This window comes from Bos mutus, chromosome 10 (assembly GCF_027580195.1).
Source record: "Bos mutus isolate GX-2022 chromosome 10, NWIPB_WYAK_1.1, whole genome shotgun sequence".
Taxonomy (NCBI): domain Eukaryota; kingdom Metazoa; phylum Chordata; class Mammalia; order Artiodactyla; family Bovidae; genus Bos; species Bos mutus.
This window is the reverse complement of record NC_091626.1, coordinates 42318671-42343366: the sequence shown is the minus strand read 5'-3', so window position 1 is coordinate 42343366 and position 24696 is coordinate 42318671. Positions and strand designations below refer to the sequence as shown.

Genomic DNA, 24696 nt, shown 5'->3' with positions numbered 1-24696 from the left:
AAGAAATATGCTCCTATACACATAATAGCAATAATTAGTAGAAAAGACCAAAACATTTCTTCAAATAAGCCAGAGTGAAAAAAACATATTATTTAAAAGTGAGTAACAATTAAACCAATAGCTCTTTCTTCTCAATAGCTGCAAAATCACCAGTGAAATGATTTATCCAGTGTGCTAAAATAACGCTCATCTAGAATTCTATACCCAATAAATTATCTTTTTATAACAACAACAAAAAAAGGCTTTTCTCAGATTTACCAAAAACAAAACCAGATTTGTTACCTTTTGCCATTCAAATTTCACTAAAGAAAATTCTAAATTATCATTACAAGCAGAAAGAAAATGGTGAAAGGTGTGAAACATGACAGAATGTTGAGAAAAGATATTGTTAAATAGGTGAGTGTTTCTAAATCAATGGTTCTTAACCAAGAGCAATCCTGCCCACTGCTAGGGGATATTTTTTTATTTGCTTCATTAATTTTAATAAAAGAACAATTATAAGTACATTTTAAATTTCCATTGTCAAAAAACAGAAAAAAATTTCCTTTGTCCACCATTCCCATTCCACTCTTCATTATTATGAATTTGATATTCATTCTATCAGTTCTTATATTTCCACATATATATGTGTATCAATAAATGAGATACAATTTGTAGTGCTTTCAAAAATTTTATATAAGAAGCATAGTATTCAATCACTTTGCTCCTGGCTTTTGTGTATGATCTTTTGTTTTCATTTTTTTATTTTAAATTTATTTATTTTTTAATAGTCGGATAATTGTTTTACAGAATTGTGTTGGTTTCTGCCAAACATCAACATGAATCAGCCAAAAAATATGGACCGCTTCACAAATTTGCAATGTCATCCATGTGCAGAGGCCATGCTAATGTTCTCTGTATTGTTCCAATTTTAGTATATGTGCTGCCGAAACGAGCACCACCAGGGGATATTTGACAATGTTTGAAGACGTTTTTGTCTGAGACAACTAGGAAGGTAATGATGCTACCGGCATCCAGTGCATAGAGACCAGCGTGACACTGAGCACATGCGTGTGTGCTCAATCATGTCTGACTCTTTGCAGCCCCATGGACTGTAAGCCTGCCAGGTTCCTCTGTTCATGGGATTTCCAGGCAAGAACACTGGTACGGGTTGCCATTCCCTTCTCCAGGTAAGCTTCCCAACACAGGGATAGAACCTGCATCTCCTGAGACTCCTGCATTAGCTGGAAGATTCTTTACCACTGAGCCACTAGCGATGCTGCTAAACATCCTACAATGTACAGGACAGCTCCTTACAACAAAGATTTATCTGGCCCAAAATGTCAAAGGTGCTGAGGTTAAGAAATGCTGATCTGAATTACCACTATGTATAGCAGTGCTAATAATTTCATTTGAGTGTTAGAACTAAAATATACTGTAAAAACAGAATATAAATAGTATTAGTAAGTAAAGTAAAGTATTCTAAGGGCTTTGTATAATCTGTGTGGCAGAAAAGGAAACTGAGTAACTATAGGCTTTGACGAGTTAGCTGACCACATTAAAACATAAAGGGTAACTAGTAAATGTGTACACTTCAGAAGTTAAATTCTCTAACCTAGTAGAAGGAAGATATGGAATGGAAATAAAAATGATATAGAGGAAGCATGAAAAGAGACAGAAAACTGAAAGGCAGGAAAAAAAGTAGGGAATATAACAGGAACAAATACATCAGAAATCAAATAACTGTAAATAGACTAAAACTCTCCAGTTCAGAGAAAAAGCTTGTCAGTCTAGATAAAATAAGAATTCCAACTAAATACTGTTTATAAGACATATGTACAAACATTAGGACACAGTAGTGTTTAGAATTAAAGGATGGAAGAAGATATACAAGATAAACACTTGCATAAAAAAAGATTTCTAAAGCTATTGATATTAGACAAAATAGACTTAAGGCAAAAAGCACTGGTGATGATTAAAAGGTAACTGAATAACACTTAAATGTTCAACACAATATAAAATTATCAATGGCATTTTTCACAGAACTAGAAAAAAATTTAAAATTTTGTACTGATACACAAAAGGCCCTGAATAGTCAGCTGGAGGAGTCAGGCTCTCTGACTTCAGACTATACTACAAAGCTACAGTAATCAAAACAGTATAGTACTGGCCCAAAAACAAAAATACAGTTCACTGGAACAGGATAGAACCCCCAGAAATAAACCTACACACCTATGGTTAATTAAATTACAACAAAGGAGGTAATACTATACAGTGGAGGAAAGATAGTCTCTTCAATAAATGCTGCTGGGAAAACTGGACAGCTGTATGTAAAAAAATGAAATTAGAAAATTCTTTAACACCATACACAAAAATAAACTCAAAATGGACTAAAGACCTAAATGTAAGGCAAGATACTATAAAACTCTTGAAGGAAACATAGGTGAAACACTCTGACAAAATTACAGCAATATCTTTACTGAGCTGTCTCCTATAGTAAAGCGACTTCACTTTCACTTTTCATTTTCATGCATTGGCAACTCACTCCAGTATTCTTGCCTGGAGAATACCAGGGACAGAGGAGCCTGTTGGGCTGCCATCTATGGGGTCGCACAGAGTCGGACATGACTGACGCAACTTGGCGGCAGCAGCAGCTCCTATAGTAATGGAATAAGAATAAAAATAAACAAATATGACCTAATTAAACTCAAAAGCTTTAGCACAACAAAGGAAACCATAGACAAAACAAAAAAAAACAACCCACAGAATGGAAGAAAATATTTGCAAACAGTGCAACCTACAAGGGATTAGTCTCCAAAATGTATATAGTTTGTGTAACTCGATATCAAAAAAAAGCAACTTCATCAAAAAATGAACAGAAGAACCAAATAGTCATTTCTCCAGAGAAGACATACAAATGACCAAGAAATACATGAAAAGATGCTCAACTTTTTGCTAACTATTCAGTTCAGTTCAGTTCAGTCGCTCAGTCGTGTCCAACTCTGCAACCCCATGAATTGCAGCATGCCAGGCCTCCCTATCCAACACCAATTCCCAGAGTTCACCCAAACTCATGTCCATCGAGTCGGTGATGCTATCCAGCCATCTCATCCTCTGTCGTCCCTTTCTCCTCCTCTGTCATCCCCTTCTCCTCCTGCCCCCAATCCCTTCCAGCATCAGAGTCTTTTCCAATGAGTCAACTCTTCGCACGAGGTGGCCAAAGTATTGGAGTCCTTCCAAAAGGACTTCCAAAGTCAGTCCTTCCAAAGAACACCCAGGACTGATCTCCTTTAGAATGGACTGGAGTAATGCAAATCAAAACTACAATGAGCCTCACACCAATCAGAATGACCATCATCAAAAAATCTATAAACAATAAATGCTATGGAGGGTTTGGAGAAGACGGAACTCTCCTACACTGTTGGTAGGAATATAAGTTGCTCCAGTACGGAGGTTCCTTAAGAATCTAGACTATCATGTGATCCAGCATTCACACTCCTATGCATATATCTGGAGAAGAACATGGTTTAAATGGAAGCATGAGCCCAAATTTTCGTTGCAGCGCTATTTACAATAACCAAGACATGGAAGCAACCTAAATGTTCATTGACACAGGAATGGATAAAGAAAATGTGGTATATACATACAATGGAATATTACTCAGTCATTAAAAAGAAAGAAATAATGCCATTTGCAGCAATATGTATGGGCCTGGAGATTATCATAGTAAGTGAGGTACATCTGTCAGAGAAAGACAAATGTCATTTGACATCCCTTATATGTGGAATCTTTACCAAAAGGAGATATAAATGAACTTATTTACAAAACAGAAACAGACTTAAAGAATGAACTTATGATTACCAGGGGGGCAGGGTAGAGAGAAGGATAGATTGGGAATTTGCAACTGACATGTACACACTGCTATATTTAAAATAGATAACCAACAAGGACCTACGGTACAGCACAGGGAGCATTGCTCAATACTCTGTAATAAACTAAATGGGAAAAGAATTTGAAAAAGAATAGATATATGTATATGTATAACTGAATCATTTTGCTGTAGACCTGAAACTAAAATAGTATTATTAATCACTTATGCTCCAATATAATATAAAAATTAAAAAAATTAATTCTATTAATAAACTGAATTATACCTAGTAACATAGACTCAAAAATATTTTAAAAACATACCTAAAACTACAAGGAAATTTAATAGATAATTTCTCTCTTATAATTGATACATGATGGGGAAACTAAATCAGTAAAGATTTGAAACCAGTTTCATAGATTAATGAACCCATTTTTTCCTTTTTAAGGATAATATTGGCTTTCACTTTTTTGACATACAGTTCTTCAGGAAAATGATAAAAGAAATGAAGAACTTTATGCCAAAAAATTGAAAACCAATAAAATTGATAAATTACTAAGAAAACACAAACCACAAAAATCAACCTATGAGGAAATAGAAAAACAGATAATATTATAAAAATTGAAGAAACTGAATTACTAAATCAATATCCCCCAAAATGAAAACAACAGGCTTTCTACAGGAAAGCTTTTCCCAACATTCAAAGAACAGATCATTATAAACATAGACAAATTCTTTTAAGAGTGACAAAACAGGAAAATCTCACCAACTCATTGTATGAGCAATACCTCATTATATTAACTACATTTGCGATGTGAAAATAAATAAGGAAAGTATGAAAATAGAATCTCACAGGCTAATCTAAGTAACATGCAAAAATATAAAAATTCTAGGCAAAACATTAGCATCAAATATAGAAATGTATAAAAAACAAAAAATGTAAAAAATAAATGCAAAAAAAAGTTAAAAAAAAATCTTAATGACCCAGATAATCACAATGGTGTGATCACTCATCTAGAGCCAGACATCCTGGAGTGCAAAGAGAAGTAGGCCTTGGGAAGCATCACTACAAACAAAGCTAGTGGAGGTGACAGAATTCCAGCTGAGCTATTTCAAATCCTAAAAGATGATGTTGTGAAAGTGCTGCACTCATTGTGCCAGCAAATGTGGAAAACTCAGTAGTGGCCACAGGACTGGAAAAGGTCAGTTTTCATTCCAATCCCAAAGAAAGGCAATGCCAAAGAATGTTCAAACTGCCCTACAATTGCACTCATCTCATATGCTAATAAAGAAATGCTCAAAATTCTCCAAGCTAGGCTTCAGCTGTATGTGAGCCAAGAAATTCCAGATGTTCAAGCTGAATTTAGAAAAGGCAGAGGAACCAGAGATCAAATTGCCAACATCTGCTGGGTCATAGAAAGCAAGAGAATTCCAGAAAAACATCTACTTCTGCTTCATTGACTATGCCAAAGCCTATTACTGTGTGGATCACAACAAACTGGAAAATTCTTAAAGAGATGGGAATACCAGACCACCTCACCTGCCTCCTGAGAAATCTGTATGCAGGTCAAGAAGCAACAGTTAGAACTGGACATGGAACAATAGACTGGTTCCAAATTGGAAAAGGAGTATGTCAAGGCTGTATATTGTCACCCTGCTTATTTAACTTATATGCAGAGTATATGATGCAAAATGCTGGACTGGATGAAGCACAAGCTGAAATCAAGACTGTCAAGAGAAATATCAATAACCTCAGATATGCAGATGACACCACCCTTATGGCAGAAAGTGAAGAGAAACTAAAGAACCACTTGATGAAAGTGAAAGAGGAGAGTGAAAAAACTGGCTAAAACTCAGCATTAAAAAAACTAAGATCACGGGATCTGGTCTCATCACTTCATGACAAATAGTTGGGAAATAATGGAAATAGTGAGAGACTTTATTTTCTTGGGCTCCAAAATCACTGCAGATGGTGACTGCAGCCATGAAATTAAAAGATGCATGCTCCTTAGAAGGAAAGTTACGACCAACACAGACAGCGTATTAAAAAGCAGAGACATTACTTTGCTGACAAAGTTCCATCTAGTCAAAGCTATGGTTTTTCCAGTAGTCATGTATGGATGTGAGAGTTTGACCATAAACACGGCTGAATGCTGAAGAATTGATGCTTTTGAACTGTGGTGTTGGAGAAGACTCCTGAGAGTCGCTTGGACTACAACGAGATCAAACCAGTTAATCCTAAAGGAAAGCAATCCTGAATATTCATTGGAAGGACTGATGCTGAAGCTGAAACTCCAGTACTTTGGCCACCTGATCTGAAGAACTGACTCACTGGAGAAGACCCTGATGCTGGGAAAGACTGAAGGCAAGAGGAGAAGTGGATGACAGAGGATGAGATGGTTGGATGGCATCACTGACTTGATGGACATGAGTTTGAGTAAGCTCTGGGAGTTTGCGATGGACAGGGAAACCTGGTGTGCTGCAGTCCATGGGGTTTCAGAGTCAAACACGACTGAGCAACTGAACTGAAATGATAAAAAGCAAAATATTTCATAAGTAGGGTTTATTCCAGACATGAAAAGTATGTTCAATATTCAAAAATGTATTAATAGAATTTACCATATAGGTAGCTTAGAAGAGGAAAAATATATGATCCAATCAATAGATGCAAAACTTTATTTGATATAATTTAGCATAGATTGGTGGAGAAGGCAATGGCTACCCACTCCAGTACTCTTGCCTGGAAAATCCCATGGATGGAGGAGGCTGGTGGGCTGCAGTCCATGGGGTCATTAAGAGTCGGACACGGCTGAGCGACTTCCCTTTCACTTTTTACTTTCATGCATTGGAGAAGGAAATGACAACCCACTCCAGTGTTCTTGCCTGGAGAATCCCAGGGACGGCGGAGCCTGGTGGGCTGCCGACTATGGGGTCGCACAGAGTCAGTTACAACTGAATCGACTTAGCAGCAGCAGCACCATAGGTTGGAGAAGGAAATGGCAACCCACTCCAGTACTCTTACCTGGAAAATCCCATGGACGGAGGAGCCTGGTGGGCTACAGTCCATGGAGTTGCAAAGAGTCAGACACAACTGAGCGACTTCATTTTCACTTTTCACTCTCTTGCATTGGAGAAGGAAATGGCAACCCACTCCAGTGTTCTTGCCTGGAGAATCCCAGGGACAGAGGAGCCTGGTGGGCTGCTGTCTATGGGGTCGCACTGGGTCGGACACAACTGAAGCGACTTAGCAGCAGCAGCATAGATTTTCATAATTCAAAAAAAAAGGAATAGAATCAAATACCCTTTAACTGATAAAGAACATCTGCAACAAATTACATACTTAATTGTGAATATTAAATCTTTCAAAACCAATGCAAGTATACTCACTCTCACTTCATAAACTCAGTGATTCAGTGGAAAACCTAGACAGTATAACATGACAAGAAAAAGGAATAAAGGAATGGAATTGGAAAGAAATAAAAAGAAAAAAGACCAGTATTATTTGTAGATGACATGATAGTCTACTTGGAAAATCCAAAAATAATCCATGTAACTTATGAAAATTAATTATAAAGCTTAGTAGATTTTCTTGATACGAAATCTACATCAACTGTATTTTCAGACACCAGCAACAAATGGAGAAAAAAATGTTATTTTCTAAAATGTGATTTACTATATCAACAAAAATGATAAATTCTGCATAGGAATAAATCAACCAAATTATATTCAAGAACTTTATGGAGAAAACCATAAAATGTTTTGAAATACATTAAATGAATTCTATGTGAATTAAAAGACATTTTACTTTCATGACATAAAATACCTTCTATCTGCTCTCTCTTCTTCTCCCATGGAAGCACACATCAGCAGATTTCAGTCATAAGCTAGAAGGAGAGAAAGCCACAGATAGAATGGCTTCTTTATTTTTTGGGGAGAGCAGAAGTTTTGATAGAAATTCTCATTTCATGGGCCAAGGAACTTAGTGAGGTAAAACATTTTCCCTCTGCTGATAATATTCTGATTGACCCACCTAAAACTATTTGTTTTTCTTTCTCTCCATCACGGTTAATCTCCTAATTTAACCTGGGGCTACTCAAAGTGTGGGTCACAGACCAGAAGCATCAAGAACACCTTAAATCTTGTTAGAAATACAAAATCCTGGACCTACTCCAGAATCCTAGACTTAGTGAATCAGAATATGCATTTTAATCAGATCCCTGGGTGAATTCTATGCATATTAAAGTTTGAGAAGCATTCTCTAGGAAATAGATCAGGCCAGTCTACTTGGCATGATCCTTTCATCAGTGAGGATCCTATACCGTCCAATACAGAAGCCACTAACCAACTGTAGCTATTAAAACATTTGAAATGTGCAGTCAGTATAAAACACACAATAAGGGAGTGCCCTGGCAGTCCAATGGCCAAGACTCTGTGCTTTCACTGCCATGACCCTGGGTTGAATGCCTGGTTAGGGAACTGAGATTCCGCAAGCCGCCATATGGCATGGCCAAAAAATAAAAAAGTAAATAACACAAACGCAATACAGATTTCAAAAACAATACACAAAAGCAAATTTGAAGTATATTATCGTTCATATCAACTATATATTGAAATGATAATATTCTAGAGATACTGGGTTAAATAATGTTATTCAAATTGTTTCTCCTTACTTTTTTTTATTATGGCTACCAGAAATTTTTAATTACACACATGACTTGTATCATGGCTTAACATCCCATTTTTACTGGCCAGCACTGCTCTAGACCCTGTCTTCTGCCTCCCCAGTTGAAATTACATGACTCACCCCCATGCTAATTAGCATCCCTGCTACAATTTCATGATATTCACTTTGATATAACTAATCATTCTCTAGTCTAAGAATGTGATGCTGGAGAAGACTCTTGACAGTCCCTTGGACAGCGAGGATAACAAACCAGCTAATAATCCAAAAGGAAATCAGCCCTGAATAGTCCATTGGAAGGACTGATGCTGAAGCTGAAGTTCCAATACTTTGGCCACCTGATGCAAAAAGTCAACTCATTTGAAAAGACCTTGATGCTTGGAAAGACTGAGGGCGGGAGGAGAAGGGGATGACAAAGGATAAGATGGTTGGGTGGCATCACTGACTCAAGGGATATGAGTTTGAGCAAACTCCAGGAGATGATGAAGGACAGGGAAGCCTGGCGTGCTGCAGTTCATGAAGTCACAAAGAGCTGGATGCAACTTAGTGACTCAACAACAATAACTAGCCTAAGAAGCCTGTGTTTTACCTTATTATTAGTTATTTTCAGCTTTATTGGGGTATAATCAACAAATAAAATTGTAAGATATTTAAAGTAAACAATGATGATTTGATACACATATATGTTGCAAAAGGAATCCCCCCAAATTAATACATTTATCACCTCACATATTCACTTTTTTAGTGAGAACATTTAAGGTCTACTCTCTTAGCAAATTTTATTAATTTCAATTATGTAATACAGTGTTTTCAACTACAGTCACCATGTTATAAATTGGGCATCTTATTTTAGAGTTTTATTTCTAACTCCTAGTGCTATGTCTGAATTTTGAGGATCTCAACAGTTGTGTCCAATAAGGACTTTGATGCCAAAGGACAGACCAAGCTTTATGAAAAAAAACCTGGGCTCCTATAAAGAAATAGTAGAGACATAATCCATAAGCATCTGCATTTTGAGGTAAATGCTGCCTGCATATTTGTATGCACACATTTGTTTTTAAAAGTTTGGCCATCTGACTGTAACCTGAGGAATCTCGGTTAAACATTTCTTTATGCAAAACAAAGAATGTTGAGAAGTTAAATATTTTACCTCTGAGACTAAAATGGGGTTATTCTTTCCTCCCCCTTGAATGTTTAAGGTGGAAAACCAAGTGTAAATATTCAAAAGATTTTGTCATGAAAATCTCATCATCTATGAAAGAATAGTGGTAACTAACACCTTTGAATGCTTAATTAACTCAGTAAACATGTACTACGAATCTTCTATTATGTATGAATGAGTCACCATTCTTTGCCGAGCGGGTATGAAGAGATTTCAGGTAATACAGAGGCACTGGAAGAGCAGTCCACGTCTTTTCTTAAGCATCTTACAACTTAGCTGAGGGAGATGGAGCACACAAATGGAGGCAGACTAAATGGAAATTTACACAACAGAAAAGTAACCAGTACACACCGCTGCTGCTGCTGAGTCGCTTCAGTCGTGTCCGACTCTGTGCACCCCATAGACGGCAGCCCACCAGGCTCCCCCGTCCCTGGGCTTCTCCAGGCAAGAACACTGGAGTGGGTTGCCATTGCCTTCTCCAATGCACGAAAGTGAAAAGTGAAAGTGAAATCGCTCAGTCGTGTCTGACCCTCAGCGACCCCATGGACTGCAGCCTACCAGGCTCCTCCATCCACGGGATTTTCCAGGCAAGAGTACTGGAGTGGGGTGCCATTGCCTTCCCCGAATAAACACTGAGCTCCTGTTATATGTAGAGTACACGCCAGATAACTCATATGAACATGCTGAACACACATGCTCTCAACATAAATTCAAGTGCTAATGGCTCAAAGGGGATCAGAATAGCTTGGATACTCAAAGGGTTAAGGAACTGTTTACAAAAGTAGGAAGCCAGGAGAGGGCAACCATGTGCCTGGCAGCAAGGCAGATGCCAGAACCTTCAGGTAGCACTGTAGTCCTCTCCTTCCACTAGAGAAGGGAGGGGAGGGGAGAAAGCACAGGAAGGGAATCAGTCATCTCAAGTCCACCTGTAGACTTCTGGTTTGTGGACCACCTGTGGGACAATCACCTGGAGAATGTGTGAAAAATGCATATTTCTGTGACCTACTCCAGAGTCATCACTTCAGAACCTTTGAGGGCGAACTTCAGAAATGTGTACTTTGTGCATTGCAGGGGGTGTTTCATGCATACTGAAGTTTCTGGGCCACTCACTGGATGGAAACAAGGGTGTCAGACTGATTCTGACCTGAGTTCCAGGACTGTCTCCACAGCTTTGTGATATTGCCCTCTTCTTGTGCACAACTTAAGCCTCAGTTTTCCCATCTGTCAAATGAAAACAATAAATGTCCGCCTATAGTCTTGTTGTGAGGTTCAAATGATTAACAATCTTAGATGCTCAGGCATATAGTGAGCACTCAATAAATGCAACAGAAATTATAAAAAACTCATGAAGAATTCACTGATAGTCAATGATAACATAGTATTTAACTAAAATTCTGATACGAGGGCAAATCTCACAATAAGTGTTCTTTTCATAAGAAAAGAAATTCACCAAATGTGAATGGGTGAAGGAGAAGCAAAGACGAGATGAAATAGAGAAAACTTCTAAAAAAGCAGAGTCAGCAGTCCAAGCAGGAAGCTGGTCCTGAGGACGTGTTTTTATCACTTACTGACAACTGTCTATGTGTCCAGCCAACTCCACTTTTACATTAACTTAAAAGACCCTTATGATCACCCTTTGAAGTTGGTAACCAGCAGCACTTTAACTGAATGTCCACGAGGTTACAGATCCCAGGTCCCAGGCAAAGCCACACAGCTAGAAAGCCACACAGCTAGTAAGTCAGACAACACAAATTAGGCAACAAATTGTGATAGTCACACTGGCAGAATCCAACCTGTGAGGCACCCAGTATGCCTTCCATGGACAGAGACGAGCCAGAACAGTATAAGACATGCCCTGGAGTGAAGCTAAGTTCTGAGACCAGAGTGCACATAGATATCTGGGCTCACAAATATGGGGTCACCAATGAAGTTCTATCTTCTATTCTCCTAAGAATCTTTCCTATTATCCCAAGCTATTATTAGTAACCATAGAGGCAGAGAAACAGTAGATATTTCCTGCCCAATCTGTAAATATGGAAAAATCTAAATCACTGTTCTGTTACTCTGCAGTTACGATTTGCTATTAGTGTTAAATGAAAACACCATCTTCTACAGTATTCTTGATACAGGTGAGTTGGGTTAAAAATCCAAGTATAGAAAACATAGCTCTGAAAGGATCATAGTCTGCCTGGGAAGAAGATCAGAATAGATATGTGTATCCATTTCTTCTTCCATACGAGCACCCTGATTTTTATTTGGGTACCACTTTTCCCCCACTTAAACCCTTGTGTTTCTGATAGGATTGACCCCTATTCCCAGGTTCCAAGAATGGACGCATGATCTATGCTTGCCCAATTAGCATATTCGATGGCTCTGGTGACAATTATTGGCTCAAGGGTGGCAAGTTATCTGAATTAGTCCAATCAAGAGCTGGTCGGAGAGTCTGCACCAGAATATCAGAAAAGAAAAGGCCTCTTATTGGGATTGGCTAAAGTTTCCAGAGCACACTTCATGGAGGAAGTTAGCTGCATTATTTGCACCTCTGGATCCTGCCTAGTGGTAAAGAACCCACCTGCCAATGCAGGAGACATAAGAGACGTGGGTTCAATCCTAGGGTCAAAAAGACCCCAGGAGGAGGGCATGGCAACCCACTACAGTATTCTTGCCTGGAGAACCCCCATAGACAGGGGAACCTGGTGGGCTATAGTCCATGAGGTCATAAAGAGTCGGACACGAGTGAAGTGACTGAGCACTGTATCTTGCCAGGCCAAAATCTCCAGCCCTACCTACTCTTTTCAGGTATGTGAGTCAATGATTTTTTTTTTTTGGCCTGAGCTTGTTTAAATTAGGATTTTCATCACTTCAGAAGAGCCACATTTAACCCAAAGGCCATCAGTCTTGTCACCAGCTTACACTTAAACATGAACTAATTGTGTGAGCACACATGGACTGTGTGAACTGGGGGGAGAGGAGGAAGATTGGTCCTTAGTCCACAGGCAGGACTAATGATATTAAGGAGACAGAGCCTGAAAAGCAACAACTAAGTGAGACTAGACACAATACAGGTGAGAAAAACTGGAACATGCACCCCACTCTCTGAAAAACAGAAAAAAAATTTAAGTATGAGATCAGAAGCTAATTTCCTAAGTGGTGGGGGAAGGAGATGTGGGAGGGGTGACATTCTTAAAAGAGACAAGGAGACTAAAACGAAAAGGACAAAGCATTTCAATGTAGGGCATATTTGGGACAATGTAGGATATATTTGGGACAATTTTAAACAGGAAGAGGCATTAAAATCTAGATTTTGCCTCAATAGTTGTGTTAGGAAGTTAATTCAGTTATTTGTCAGACAAGCTTAGGAAATCTATCTGTACTTATTATCATCAGCAAACGTTTTACTCGTGTTAGGAGAGTTGGGAAAATAGCCAGCACAAAATTCATAGTGCTTGAATTCATAATCAAGACTCCATGCTGATGGACAAAAGTGTAAACGATTTAAGCATATAATTCCATTTTAATACAAAAAAATAACCCTCTAAAAAACCTCAGGCAAAGAAATTGTCTCTGTCCCCATAAGTGGATTTTATAATTTTACCTGATGCAGTACTACCTCCTTTTAATTTTCCTCATGAGAAGCAATTAACAGATTATATAATTCCATGCACTTCTGTAGATACCACAAAATTAAATAAAAATAGATAAAATATGGGAAGAGTGAGAGGCACGAGCCATTTATTAAGTTAATCCTTCCCAACCAGGAGTCAGATTCAAGGCCTAATTGTAGCTGGATGACTTGAAATGACTTATTTAGATCTGAAGGACAAGGACTTAACTACAACAGAATACACATAGGAAAATATGTTGAAATGACCGAGACAATATAAAGAACTCAGATAGCTAGGATGGCAAATGGAAAATTAGCACAGTGGGGAAATTTCATCATATCTCGTTCAAATCCTTAAACTCCAGGTATATTTACCTTGTAAATTTAGGAATGACTTTACACAACATAATGACTTTACACATAATTCCCTGGTGGCTCAGAGGTTAAAGCGTCTGTCTGGAATGCGGGAGACCCGGGTTTGATCCCTGGGTCGGGAAGATCCCCTGGAGAAGGAAATGGCAACCCACTCCAGTACTCTTGCCTGGAGAATCCCATGGAGGGAGGAGCCTGGTGGGCTACAGTCCATGGGGTCTCGAAGAGTCTGACACGACTGAGCGACTTCACTTTCACTTTACACAACATAAGTTCCATGTATAATCATTCTAAGTGACTGTATTACCTACTGTGGTGTTATTTACACAAATTAAGAATTGGGTATCAGTATGGTGTTTCCCTCCAATACTCTTGCCTGGAAAATCCCATGAACGGAGGAGCCTGGAAGACTGCAGTCCATGGGGTTGCTGAGGGTCGGACACAAGTGAGGGTCGGACACAACTGAGCCACTTCACTTTCACTTTTCACTTTCATGCATTGGAGAAGGAAATGGCAACCCACTCCAGTGTTCTTGCCTGGAGAATCCCAGGGATGGGGGAGCCTGGTGGGCTGCCGTCTATGGGGTCACACAGAGTCGGACACGACTGAAGCAACTTAGCATGGTGTTTCCCACTGGCTAATGCAGGATAGACCACACGTGTTTTCCTCTCTGGTCATTGACTCCAGCACATTTTGTCTGTGCCCCTTGAAGCCTTGTACGTACTGTCTTAAGGTCAGTTGTTTACACTCTCAACGCTTCCTTGGACTGTAAACCCACCCAGAGCTGAAACCACCTCTCATTCATTGCTGCTCATGCTGCTCTAGTTTAATGCTAAACTAAAGGTGCTTTGGCAGTATTAGACTAATGTCTCCCTTTTATTTCGTGATAAACTTTGGTATTTTTCGCCAACGAGTTAAAGCAAGAATTTTAAAACTAGGCTACCAATGAAGTTTTGGTACACTAACATTAGGAATATACCTGTAAGTCATTTTTACATATAATTACTAAAACTCAAGAAAAGATGAAAAGATTCTTTTCAGAAATGAATGAAACCAGGATAAAGAAATGTTGATACTATACAAGGATTTTTTAGGAATCCATATGCATTTTGCTTTATTTTATATATGCTTTTTAAATGATAATTAGTAATTATAGTATTTTGATACTATTTTACTACTATTATTATTATAGTATTTAGTACTATCTCACGGAGAAGGCGATGGCACCCCACTCCAGTACTTTTGCCTAGAAAATCCCATGGAAGGAGGAGCCTGGTAGGCTACAGTCCATGGGGTCGCTAGGGTCGGACACGACTAAGCGACTTCACTTTCACTTTTCACTTTCATGCGCTGGAGAAGGAAATGGCAACCCATTCCAGTGTTCTTGCCTGGAGAATCCCAGGGACAGGGAAGCCTTGTGGGCTGCCGTCTATGGGGTCTCATAGAGTCGGACATGACTGAAGCGACTTAGCAGCAGCAGCAGCAGCAGTACTATCTCAACAATAGTAGTAATTTAATTTTTAAAAAATTTTAATAAAATAAATGAAATGGTATTGTGATTTCAATACATCTGGTCACAAGGAAATCTATGGAAGACCAGGAGACTTTAAAACCATGTACTACAACACAGAGGGACGTTTATCTGAACTGGAAGAACAAACAGAAACAACATCCTCCTCAAATCTTCTGGTGTAAAACAGACCAAAAAAGTGATGAAAAATCATTAATTTCAGCCTACATGACATGGGTACACCTGTATATTCAATCCCAACCTTAAGTCTATATTTCAGGCTTTAAACCCAACTGATCCAAGACATCCCACATGGATGCTCCATAATAAACTGACTCCATCACATAGGGTAGCAGACTCAGGAGCCAGAATGCATGAGTTCAACCAGCAAACTGCTTAAGCTCCATGTGCCTCAACTTTGCCATCTGGCAACTGTGATTAGTAAAATGTTTCACCTCACAGAACTGATGTGAAGGTTAAAATAGTATCAGGCACATAGGCAAGTGTTTACTATCTTTGGGGAAGCCATCGGTAATTCCTACCTACCTTCCTTCCTGTGGCTCACCACCCTCCTGCTTTCATTTTCTTCCAAATGCCAAGCTCTTTCTTACTTTAGCGCCTTCACCTCCTTCTTAGTTGTTCTGTCTTTTCCTTCTATTTATATCCCCAGAGGCCACCAGAGACTTTCTGGAGTGATAACATTTTGTATAACATCCAAGTTTTTCCTACAGTGGCTTCCATCTTGGAGTTTAAGGAGAGAGCAGGAGGCTATCAACACAGCAAGTGCTATTCTTGAATACCATTAATCTAAATGCCATAAGAAATCCAAGAGTCACAGAAACCATACAGTCGTGGATCGCCACTCATTGCCCAAGATATATTGGGACAATCTCTTAACCTCCCACACAGCACTGTTCTCTCTAAGACGTGGGTAAAACGTCGTACCCGTCGTCTAAAGTGCTTAGAATTTCACAAGGCTATGAATGTAGATCAAATTGCCAACATCCGCTGGATCATGGAAAAAGCAAGAGAGTTCCAGAAAAACATCTATTTCTGCTTTATTGACTATGCCAAAGCCTTTGCCTGTGTGGATCACAACAAACTGTGGAAAATTCTGAAAGAGATGGGAATACCAGACCACTTGACCTGCCTCTTGAGAAACCTGTATGCAGATCAGGAAGCAACAGTTAGAACTGGACGTGGAACAACAGACTGGTTCCAGATAGGAAAAACAGAACGTCAAGGCTGTATATTGTCACCCTGTTTATTTAACTTATATGCAGAGTACATCATGAGAAATGCTGGGCTGGAGGAAGCACAAGATGGAATCAAGATTGCCAGGAGAAATATCAATAACCTCAGATATGCAGATAACACCACCCTTATGGCAGAAAGTGAAGAGGAACTCAAAAGCCTCTTGATAAAAGTGAAAGAGGAGAGTAACAAAGTTGGCTTAAAGCTTAACATTCAGAAAACTAAGATCATGGCATCTGGTCCCATCACTTCATGGGAAATAGATGGGGAAACAGTGGAAACAGTGTCAGACTTTATTTTGGGGGCTCCCAAATCACTGCAGATGGTGATTGCAGCCATGAAATTAAAAGACGCTTACTCCTTAGAAGGAAAGTTATGACCAACCTAGATAGCATATTCAAAAGCAGAGACATTGTGTGTTATTATCAATACTATTATTATTAATTGCTATTATTCTGTCCACAAGATGAAGACTAGAGTTCAAATACATCATCTTTCAGTTAAATGTAGGTCTTCATCTAGATAAGCATGGTTCATTCTGGTTGTCATAGTTAATTAGCTTACTTCCAATCCTGTGTGAAACAGTGAAAAATTACACCAGCTGTAAAGACAGTTTCTAGGTGCTATGCTGTCATAGAGCTGGACTCTGTCACCCTAGACAGCTTAATAAAGGCAGTCATTTGGTAATACAATTGGAATGTGGCAGATATGTTTTCTTTTCTTAAAAATTTCCTCATACCTGACAGACACACACAAAAAAGTACCCCAAGAAAAACAATAATGAAAGAAGGGAAGCAAAACATATTTGAAGGCTTACTATGTGCCAGACACCAAGGGAAAAAAAAGCCCAGCACAGCTTTCATAGCCCAAGAGCCAGGATCAGAGGTGTGTGGCAGAACCTTCCCAAGGTCAAGGCAGAGTTACACAAACTGTGGCCCATTTTAAATGTTTTAGGTTGAGCAAATCAATGTCTTTATCAGGAAAAAAAATCCAATGCATTATAATTATACTAGGCACAGATAATTCTTTTTTAGTATCAATTCAAAATGCATCCCAGGGCATGTGGTCTGATTGTAGGTCACAAGGATTAAAGGTATGTGATGAAAATCTGCTTTCCGTCCAGCATGTCCCGCTGACTGTAGGTACAACCTCACTTGGAGATGATACCAAAGCCCTAATTTGCATGTGTGAGACCTGAGCCAGCAGCGCTCAGCCCCACCCTGGGATGCTGCTGCTGCTGCTGCTGCTAAGTCACTCCAGTCATGTCCGACTCTGTGACCCCAGAGATGGCAGCCCACCAGGCTCCACTGTCCCTGGGATGGGCTTGGTTCAAAGCTGGGAGTTTGGACCCAACACTTTGATGCAGCCATTTGATGTCAGACCACCTTGTTAACATGTAAAATCACCATCTTTTCAAAAACATAAAAGCAATATTCCTACTAGCATTGGATTCAGGTATTATTGGGCCTATGTCTTACATATGAAGGAAAAAGAATAAACGTGTTACGAAAATTAGTGTTGTTTAGAATGAGTTAAAAACATATAGCAAATTACAAATTTGGGAAAGCTGCAAAGGCAAAATTAAAATAAAAGCAGAAAAATAACAATTTTTTCTTAACTACTTAACAGACCTCTATGGAACCCCTTCCTATCTTTTTTGAATATATACTTCTTGATCATCCCTTCATATGCCAATGACTTTGCCATATCAGTCCTTAGAGAGAACAAGCTTCCCAGGTGGCACCAGTGGTAGTGGTAAAGAACCTGCCTGCCAATGCAGAAGACACAAGAGATACGAGTTCGATCCCTGGGTTGGGAAGATCCCCTGGAGAAGGAAATGGCAACCCACACCAGTATTCTTGCCTGGAAAATCCTATAGACAGAGGAGTCTGGTGGGCTACAGTCCATGAGGTCTCAAAGAGTCAGACACAACTGAGTGGCACACACAAAGAGAACAGAAAAATAATTCTTCCAGCATCATTGATCTAAATTTGTTTTTAATTTTTGACTTTTTAGAAAAGTTGCTGATAGTTACTGATGGTTTGGCATCACAGTTTACTACTGGAAAATACACATACATTCTTAGGTTTGTTGTCAAATATAGGAAAACTTCCACCAAGTTTCTTTCATATATGAGTGTAAAATTTCAGGGCATCTTAAGGTTTTTTTTGTGCAGTGAACAATCTTTCATATATGAGTGTAAAATTTCAGGGCATCTTAAGGTTTTTTTTGTGCAGTGAACAATCTGTTCCTTGAATGAACAGAACTTAGTAACTCTTCAGTGAAACTTGTAATGATACATTACAACAATGTAATTGTTGCTGATATCAGTGTTTCATTTTAAGTAAGTTAGAAATGTAAATACTTCCCCAATATATCTATGTAATTCAGTGATATGTTGAGATACACAAAACATGTAACTTCACAAAGATATACAGTACTGCAAATTTTGTGTACCACTGCGTACATGTGTCCTACAAATACAGTAATTCTGATAAAAATTCCCTTTTGAGAGATTTTCAAAATATTTCTAAACGTTTCAAATACATTACTGGCAGCAAAGAACTTCTGTTTTGATGAAGCTTTGATGAAAACTAAATGATTCACTTTCAATTTTGCATGCTAGATGACTGGAAGAATTTCCCACAGACTGGCTTTTGGTTCCATGTATTTCAAACCATGTTTCCTCTTCATCACCCACATCCTTTCAGTGCTAGGAGCTATAGCTCATTCTCCTGTTTCTATGCAAATTCTGGCCTTACACTTTTGTGTCACAATGTTGGTGACTCAAAGCAATAGATGAATGGATGACAGGAGTGAACCTAGAAGTAATTTCTACACCAAATCAGTTAGCTGAACAGCCCTACATGGATATAACTGCAAATAATGTAAAAATAGCTCTCTGACCTAACCATAAAAGGATCTCCAACTCAACTTTTCTTTAGCCTGTTCTCCAAAAGGCCTGTGATAACTCCAACATGAGAAAAAGCAGGAGGTAGGACAAAAAAGAATGCAGCCTTCATTAGTTCAGGTCAATTCAGTTCAGTCACTCAGTTGTGTCTGACTCTTTGTGACCCCATGGACTGCAGCACGCCAGGCCTCCCTGTCCATCACCAACTCCTGGAGTTTACCCAAACCCATGTCCATTGAGTCCGTGATGCCATCCAACCATCTCATCCTCTGTCATCTCCTCCTCCTCCTACCTTCAATCTTTCCCAGCATCAGGGTGTTGCATCAACTGAAGTTAAAATAAAATGACTATATCTACATATTACAAGTACCCTCCCAGAGCTTGAAGTTTATACTTCAACATTTTGCAATGAATCTGCCTTGACCCTGACTTACACTCCACCCCTACCTTAAACTTGATCATGGAGAATTTTCCTCTTTCTGTATTATTTAAATATAGAATATATTATTCTGCATGAATAAACTTTAATTTTGAAGTCAGAAGACCAGCATGAATCTACTACCCCAGGTAGTATAGGTTGGAGATGAAGTCTAGTTCAAAGAGGAGATAAATCTGATTCATGTATTATTCATAATTTAAATGGATATAATTTTAGGGTTTACTTTTTAGAATACATCAAAATATTTCCAGCTCAATATCATTGAATCAAATGGCTAAATGCAGACATCGAAAACCTTAGTGAATTAAATTACAAAGCAAAAGTTACAGAGGATTATATACATTTTGGTTACATTCTTAAGGAATAAATTGATATTCACATTGCACAATATTTCTAGATAGAATACCATATCATGTTTTATAACTCTACCATCTCTCTTATCACTCAACAGCTTACTTTGTGGATGGGTCTCAACAGCTATTTTCAATAGAACTGCATTTTAAGGAGTTTAAAAAGCGTAGTCTCCCTTTCCATTCTGATGTCAGATCATAAAATAAAACAGCCCACAGTAAGTACTTCATCCTGGGGTACTTTAGGACAGAAAGTTTACCTATCAGAGAAAAGGAGTTGAAAAATGCCAGAGGAACATCTCCTGATGAGAGAATACTAAAGAAATCCCTGACGTCACCAAGGTGTGTGGCTAGGCTTTCACACATCACATATCTCCATCTCAGGGCCATTTGCTGAGTCAGCACAGTGACATTTGATCAAATGGATCCACAAACCTTACATTGACATCTGTATCCTTAATCTGACCTTTATTTCAGTGGATGTCTCCAAGACTAGTCATTCATTCATCCATCCATCCATCAATGAATGATGACTCTCTTTGTGCTAGAAAACTGAGACTGCATTGAATGAAACTTGAACGATGACGGAATGAAGGGCTTCCCAGGTGGTGCAGTGATAAAAACTCTTCCTGGAGTATTACTCAGCCATTAAAAAGAATACATTTGAATCAGTTCTAATGAGGTGGATGAAACTGGAGCCTATTATACAGAGTGAAGTAAGCCAGAAAGAAAAACACCAATACAGTATACTAACGCATATATATGGAATTTAGAAAGATGGTAACAATAACCCTGTATACGAGACAGCAAAAGAGACACTGATGTATAGAACAGTCTTATGGACTCTGTGGGAGAGGGAGAGGGTGGGAAGATTTAGGAGAATGGCATTGAAACATGTACAGTATCATGTATGAAACGAGTCGCCAGTCCAGGTTTGATGCACGATACTGGATGCTTGGGGCTGGTGCACTGGGACGACCCAGAGGGAGGGTATGGGGAGGGAGGAGGGAGGAGGGTTCAGGATGGGGAACACATGTATACCTGTGGCGGATTCATTTCAATATTTGGCAAAACCAATACAATATTGTAAAGTTTAAAAATAAAATTAAATTAAAAAAAAAAAAAAAACTCTGCCTGCCAATGCAGGAGACACAAGAGACGTGGGTTTGATTCCTGGGTTGGGAAGATACCCTGGAGTTGGAAATGGAAATGCACTCCAGTATTCTTTATTGGAAAATTCCATAGACAGAGGAGCCTGGCAGGCTACAGTCCATGGGGTCTCAGAGAGTCAGATATGACTGAGCGACTGAGCACACTGAATGAAAGAGGCATGCATTTGCCCTCATGGAACTAACAGTTGAAGAGTAAAGTTACTTATTATTCAAACAAGTAATTAATCATAGAGAGGATTTCCCCTGCTGCCAGGAGTATTGGATTTGAGTCTGAATTGGTGAGAAGGAAGTATGTTTGCCAAGACATTAACACTGTACTGCCCGGGCACAGGTATGGTTTTGATGTTGCTCAGATGTTTCAACTGTGAAGTCAGGTTAGAGAATCCCTGAATTAGGTGGAGAGACTTTCTACCAAGGTAGAAAACACCTGACAGGGAGGAAGTTTGAGGGGAAACGCATGAGTTTCCATCCTACCTGAGTTTTGACAGAGGAGTCCAAGTGCTATATCAAGCTTAGAGTTGGACATCTGTGTCTGGATGATAGTGGAAAGATCTAAACTGAAGACAGGTGAAAGTGATTGACATTTACCCTGTAACAGAAGCCATGGCACAATATGGAATTACCTATGGGGAGAGCATAGTGAGAAAATGGGAAAAAAATATTTCATCGAAGAGAAAGGATGCTGGGTCAGTAAAGGAAGCTAGGAAGGAGTGCTGGTAAGTTAAGAGGGGAGGCAGGCAAATGGGATGCTGTCAAAGTCAACGCAAGGCAATGTTTCAAGAAGAGGGCACGTAAGTGAGTTGAAAGCTGTATTTAATTTGGCAAGGCCTGGGACTCCTTCTTTGGGCCTTTCCCATGGTAAGTCTCTACTTTGGCAAGATAGCTATTAGCAAGAAATTATTATTTAAAATCAAATTATAGGAGACTCAAAAGTCTAGTTTTTTAGGATTTAGAAAATAATTAACATCTCAATTCAGATCCTGAACATAAATGGTAGCATTCCCTGTGCACATGCAGTCATGACTTCTAGCTCTGAGATATATATTATATTCACCAATTTGTGGGTTTAAACTTGGCAAGTACCACCACTCTTTTAGGGTTCGTAGCATTCTTCCTGTTGCCAAGCCTACCCAGGGCAAAACAAACAGAGTCATCTTTCAAGACACGTGTCCTATTTGGGCCCTTGCTGTAATGTATAAAGATTTTTGTCACTAGCACAGTGTCTATACCATTTTGTTCTATTTCTTTACATGTGTGTCTCCTCCTTGAGGAGGGTAATAGTCTGCTATGAGCTTGTCCCCCCAATACCCATCATAGTGCTCACCACTCAGTATGTGCTGAATAACTGTTTGCTGAATGAATAGAAAGTTGCATAATTTTTCTGTAAGTTCATGAATAGCCAATCTGGAAATTCCATCTCTAAGTATTCTTTCATCATAGACTATAAAATATTGTTTAAATAAAGGATGTGGTTTATCCATATTTAAGTTTTAGGTCAATTTTCTATGGAGTTAGTAAAATCTCATTCCAATACAAATTATTTAATCCCTTGGTGCCTTGGGTTTTCTGCCTATAAAATAAGAACAGCCATGCTGATTTCCTTGGGAGCTCTAGTGAAGGTTGTCAAACTCAGAGCTCTATTTCCCCATAAGGGATACTCCTTAAATTTGAAGACCAATTGATAATCATGTCTGTCTTGTTCTCTAAGTGGTTATGTCAGAGACTGAGGGAGCAACACATAAGTCCTCCAGGTCTGTTTATATTGGCTCCTGGAACAGCTGCTAAAGGCTCAGTCTTGTGTCCAGTAAAAGATCCCTGGTGCTAGGAGCTGGGTTAATCATGGCACTCTTTGCCCCAGGGGTGATATTTTGTAGGGATCCAACCCTCCCTGGTCTGGACACTGGGCATATGTAGTATTGGTGGCTTCAAGGTAGACCTAGAATAGCTGCAGCAAAGGAGTCAATCCTGCCTTTAAGGTCATATTAGACTTGGATTCATTTGTTCAGAATTAATCTTCACTACAGTTCAAGTCTGCTGTTTGGTTGATTTAAGGGTCTTTTGGTGAAAAATCTATCAGTCGAGAGATTATCTTAACCAAGGGCAATCATTCAGACTGCAATTTAAATAAGAAAATGTATTTGCATTTATTATAAGTCCACTTGGTCTTCCCTGGTGGCTCTGTGGTAAAGAATCTGCCTGCTGACAGACAGCGGTTTGATCCCTGGGTCAGGAAGATTCCCTGGAGAAGGAAATGGCAACCTACTCCATTCTTGCCTGGGAAATCCCATGGACAGAGGAGCCTGGCAGGCTACAGTCCATGGGGCCTCAAAAGAATCAGACATGACTTAATGACTAAACACAACACAATAGATTCATCTGTTACATAATACCCCCATTAATTGAGTTCTGCTCATATGCCACGCTTCTGAAGTGACTTACAGCGTTATACATTCACGTGGGTCTTACACTATCCCATTTTACGCATGCAGAGGGTGTTGTTCAGAGACATTAAACAATCTGTTCAGCATCACACAACTGGCAATAGGCAGGAACCAGATGAAATTCTCCTCTCCCTCACTCTCAGCTCAGCCTCTCTCCTACTGTTCAGTATTGTATCCTAGACACTCATCTCTCTGCAGCCTTCTCATATGCTTTTGTTTTAAAGTTAAAAATGTATCCTCAATTGGCTGAATACTTGCAATCCCACTCCAAAGGACGTAGATATAGGTTTTCTTGTCATTTAAGATTATTTTGAGGCAAAAACAGACCATGTTCCTATGACATTTCTGCAAGTGCAGGGGCAAAGGGACTATGCCCAGTTAGTAAGGATGGGCAACAGATCTGGCAAAACCTACTCTGCTGCAAACTTAAGGAGCAGCCAAGTTGACACCATGAGTGGGAAGTTTAAATGAGTACATTCCAATAGAGAAGTATAGAGGGATCATGCTGAGAGGGCCAACATTTGGTACATGTGCTGATCACAGCAGGAAAATTGGTGCCCAGGTCATGGATCCCTATATGTACAAGCTTCTCTTCTGATGACCCTGAGCAGGACTTCTGGTGGGCCTTAGGGTACTGTATGATGCTTGTTATTGGTGCTCCTTTTGCTGTGGACAGTTTCTGCTATTACACTGTCTATCTGATAGTTTGCATTACTCTGTCTTGAAATATTCACCATGTCATGGGAGAAAACAGGTGGGTATTAAATTGCAACTCAAAGTGGTGATGACTGTTATCACAAAGACAAACGAAAGACTCCCAGAGGAGACATTAGAGCCAATTTCCTGAACAGAAAACCACGAGGAGCCTGGTCATAGAGAAAAGGATAGATGGAGGCACAGAAGCAACAGCACAATCAGCCAAGTGCAACTAGTTCAAGGTCTCTGAAGCACAG

At 39.2% G+C, this 24696-nt stretch overlaps 1 non-coding gene across 1 annotated transcript; it reads right to left on the bottom strand.

Annotated features, from left to right (window-relative positions):
- Positions 1-830: 830 nt before the first annotated feature.
- LOC138989667 (U6 spliceosomal RNA) lies at positions 831-938 on the bottom strand. Its single transcript, XR_011465913.1, has one exon. It is a non-coding gene; the product is annotated as a U6 spliceosomal RNA (small nuclear RNA).
- Between the last annotated feature and the right edge of the window lie 23758 nt (positions 939-24696).